Genomic DNA, 5000 nt, shown 5'->3' on the forward strand with positions numbered 1-5000 from the left:
TTTGCACCCTTATTATTATAGTAATCATTATCACTGTGATCATCACTTAAATATTGCTATTAGCATTATTTTATCACTATTACTGTTAGTATCATCATCATTATTATAAGCATTATCGTGATCGAACCTTTATTATAATAAACTATTTTCCGTTATGGTTTGACATTATTAATACAATATCTTTATCATTACAATCATTTATATCGAATTCTACTATTGTTATCATTGTTGTTGTGATCTTGAAGTTGTGATCAGCTCACTATTATAGAGAACCTGTTTACATCTAGGTCTCAAAAAGGTACCTTATAATTACTGTCGTGTGTTATACTCTTTGGCAATGCTGGAAACTGCTGATGTATTTCATAAATGTTTAATTTTTCCTTCTTTCTTCTGTGAAATATATTTCACCATTTACTCGCCTTTAAAAATAAATATTGATTATATCTCTTCTTTGCGATCATTTCGATTCCACTTCAAACTTAAACTTTAAAAATTTGATTATCCTCATTCCTTTACTTCTAATATCGAATATCGGAGAACTATCACCGATGGAGAGACTGGGACTCCGAGTGCGGCTTAGACACGACCTTGATAATGTGACCTATGACGGCAGACCTTGATAATGTGACCTCTGGGCAGACCTTGATAATGTGACCTCTGGGCAGACCTTGATAATGTGACCTCTGGGCAGACCTTGATAATGTGACCTCTGGGCAGACCTTGATAATGTGACCTCTGGGCAGACCTTGATAAACTGACCTCTGGGCAGACCTTGATAAACTGACCTCTGGGCAGACCTTGATAATGTGACCTCTGGGCAGACCTTGATAATGTGACCTCTGGGCAGACCTTGATAATGTGACCTCTGGGCAGACCTTGATAATGTGACCTCTGGGCAGACCTTGATAATGTGACCTCCTGGGCAGACCTTGATAATGTGACCTCTGGGCAGACCTTGATAATGTGACCTCTGGGCAGGACCTTGATAATGCCTTGTGACCTCTAAAATGGGCAGACCTTGATAATGTGACCTCTGGGCAGACCTTGATAATGTGACCTCTGGGCAGACCTTGATAATGTGAGCCTACTAGGCAGACCTTGATAATGCTGAGCCTCTGGGTAGACCTAATAATGCTGACCTCTAGGCAGACCTTAAATCATGTGACCTCTAGAACTGGATCTTGATAATGTGACCTCTGGGCAGACCTTGATAATGTGACCTCTGGGCAGACCTTTAATAATGTGTGACCTCTGGGCAGACCTTGATAATGTGACCTCTGGGCAGACCTTGAAATAATGTGGCCTCTAGGCAGACCTTGATAATGTGACCTCTGGGCAGGCCTTGATAATGTGACCTCTGGGCAGACCTTGATAATGTGACCTCTGGGCAGACCTTGATAATGTGACCTCTGGGCAGACCTTGATAATGTGACCTCTGGGCAGACCTTGATAATGTGACCTCTGGGCAGACCTTGATAATAATGTGACCTCTGGGCAGACCTTGATAATGTGACCTCTGGGCAGACCTTGATAATGTGACCTCTGGGCAGACCTTGATAATGTGACCTCTGGACAGACCTTGATAATGCTGAGCCTCTGGGCAGACCTTGATAATGTGACCTCTGGGCAGATCTTGATAATGTGACCTCTGGGTAGACCTAATAATGTGACCTCTGGGCAGACCTTGATAATGTGACCTCTAGGCTTCAGATCTTGATAATGCTTGTGACCTCCTGGGCAGACCTTGATAATGTGACCTCTGGGCAGACCTTGATAATGTGACCTCTGGGCAGACCTTGATAATGTGACCTCTGGGCAGACCTTGATAATGTGACCTCTAGGCAGACCTTGATAATGTGACCTCTGGGCAGACCCCTTGATAATGTGACCTCTGGGCAGACCTTGATAATGTGACCTCTGGGCAGACCTTGATAATACATGACCTCTAGGCAGACCTTGATAATGTGACCTCTGGGCAGGCGGCACACATCACTACCGCAGTGAGAAGAGCTTCATCCTGACCCCAGGAGCTGTACTCATTGCAGTTACCAAATGCACAACCAACGTCTCACAGGCAGGATGGTTCCTACGAAAGTGCAGCACTGAATTTGGTCACGATTTCGCCCTGCCCAAGGATTCCAGGCCGTTCATCTCCAAGGGCTTCCACTGCCCTTACATATCCGAAAAATATTGTACGTGGACACTGACAAAAAGTACAAGCGCTTACTCATAGTATAAAAACATTGCTACAATATATACAGAATAAAAAGGCGAGCTTTATTCATTCCTTTTGATTGTTTTCCCTGTTTACATGTAAACTGATGCAATTTCTAATAGTATGAAAAACAATCAGTAATCCCTATTCCTCATCGTATGTAAATTGATACATACAACAAAACATTCCCACACACGTGACCGGAATAAAATATGACTATACATTTTCTTACTGCCATGATTTTTTTCCATGGAAATATATAGCTTTTCATGAAAAATATAGGCTGTTCATTGAAACATATAGAATTTTATAGTTATAAAGAAATTGCGTAGGGTGTTTTGTTTTAATGAATTGTATAATGTAACATAGAAATATATAAAGAGAAAGATCATTATTTGGTTTTCATACTAGAATTATGTGTTTTGCACAGAATCATATAAAATGCTTTTCATAGGAATCATATAAACTTTTCGCTTGGAATTATATAAAACCATATAAAGTACTACACAATTGAAGTTATCATTATTACTCACCCCTTATTTTTTACATGATCAGTTTTAACGTTAGTATAAGTCATTTGTTTATATTGTGACATAAAAAGTGTACATCACTTGAAATATGAGGAAATGCCTCTCAAATGTGCCCGTGTACGTGTCTGTTTGTTGAAAATAAAACATTAATGAACTTGATTCATAGCCTTTGTGGTTGCAACGCTTAGCGCGACGGACCAAACCCGCAGACCAGGGTTCGATTCCCACCGGAGACTCGACCAGGAGCGTTTTTCCTTCTCTTCTCGCGGTCTTTTCCTTTGCGCAAGAGACAAGGCTTGTGATTTAACGCGTTCAGGTAAACAAACAAGCAAACAAACGATAGAATGAAAATATAACGAGAACGACCAACAGCGCACGGAATCGGGGCTCAGCCTTGGGACACGCGACCGCTTGCAGGCGATACGTCGGTCCCTCGCGCGGAGCTGTTGAGGTCATTAAGATCAGGGAAATTGAGATCTAAATCCCGTGAACAAGATGATGTTTGGAAGGCTTATTGCAGGGAAATGCAAAAGAAAATATGTCCAGAAAAAACGAAAAACTGAATCCTTGTCTACAACATCACCTCACAATTTTCTCAGAATCTAATGAAATGAACAGAACTATAGTCATGGTTGACACACACACACACATACACACACACACACACACACACACACACACACACACACACACACACACACACACATATATATATATATATATATATATATATATATATATATATATATATATATATATATATATATATATATATAATAAATAATAATAATAAATAAAAAATCAGAAACGGTCCATTTTTAGTCTTATTTTTTTCATCATTATCCAGAAGAGTAGCGCAGGGAGGGTGTACTGAGATATACAGATAGAATAAGAGATATTAGAAAGAGAGAGAGGAAAGTGGGGGGGGGGAGATGGGAGTGAGAGAGAGAGAGAGAGAGAGAGAGGGAGGGAGGAGGGAGGGAGGGAGAGAGAGAGAGAGAGAGTAGTGAAACAAACCGCCATATCCCTCTCTTATATGTAGGAGACGGAGCCACGTAGAGTTCCTTCCACTTGCATAACCAGCAAAACACATCTGCCTCTCCGGCCCTGAGAGTTTGATTTCAAAGGGAACATTGACATCCTGTGACAGCAGTTTTTATCTAAAAATATAAAGGTAAAGATTTTTATACTATGGTCTTGGTTTTATACTAATGAATTAGTAAATGCCAAAAATAATAACGTCTTCTGAATGTGGAAATAACCAGACACCACTTCCTCAGTACTAGCATCTTGCTGGTTTAAAATTAACCCGGATTTTAAAGAGACACTGAGGAAGTGTGCCTGCACCGCTGTGGCAGAAGGTGTTCTTGGAGCGAATTTGCGAGAAAATATAACGGAAATCAGCCTTTGGAGCAGCGCTGGAGGAGCGCAGGGAGGCCGAGCGCAGGGCAGCTGGCCTACCCGAGGCGGGACAGACGACCCAAGCGCCAACGCAGCTATCAATGTCATGAGGAAAAATTCTCAGAGCCTAACAGTACCTCTGCTATTTAGTATTTATATTAATAATGGCAACAACAACAATAATAACAAAAGGGTTTTCTAATTAAATGAGTTAACGATTTCCTAAAATAACAAGTAAATAACATTAAGGGCGGCGTCAAATCCTCTTCGGAAGGACGAAGGTTTGTGCACCGACGAGGAAAGCGGCCGAGAGATTCCGTGAATCGCATTTGCGTTACTACACTGCAAATGCAAAGTCCTGAAATGGCAAGTCGAAAGTAAGAGTAATGCTGGTGGTAATTATAAAGAACTGTATCGTTGTTATTGCTATAACTATTGGTATTATAACTACCCTCCATGTTATTTTCATTTTTAAAGGTACGAGAGAAAAAAATATTCAGTAATCTGTACACATTTTATTTACATCGTTTCTTAAAGCTATGATTTCATTGAGTTCTTTTTACATTTATCTGCTTTTTCTTTCTTTCCTTCTATCTTTTAATTTCTACCTGTTTTGACTTTGAGTTTAAAATGATTTAAATTCTCGCATGGTGACATAAGAGAATGGAAGATCAACATCGTGAAAACGTAATGGAATTAGTAACAACATATCAAATGACGGTTAAAGACTCCTTACAAATGCTAACACAGAAAGAATTAAAGCCACTGAAGTAGATTTTAACTATGTTTACAACATCAGTAAACGATGCGCAGAGAGTGAAAGAGCCACAGAGAGAGAAGGGGGGGTAGAAAAT

Source organism: Penaeus vannamei, chromosome 27 (genome assembly GCF_042767895.1).
Source record: "Penaeus vannamei isolate JL-2024 chromosome 27, ASM4276789v1, whole genome shotgun sequence".
Classification (NCBI taxonomy): Eukaryota; Metazoa; Arthropoda; class Malacostraca; order Decapoda; family Penaeidae; genus Penaeus; species Penaeus vannamei.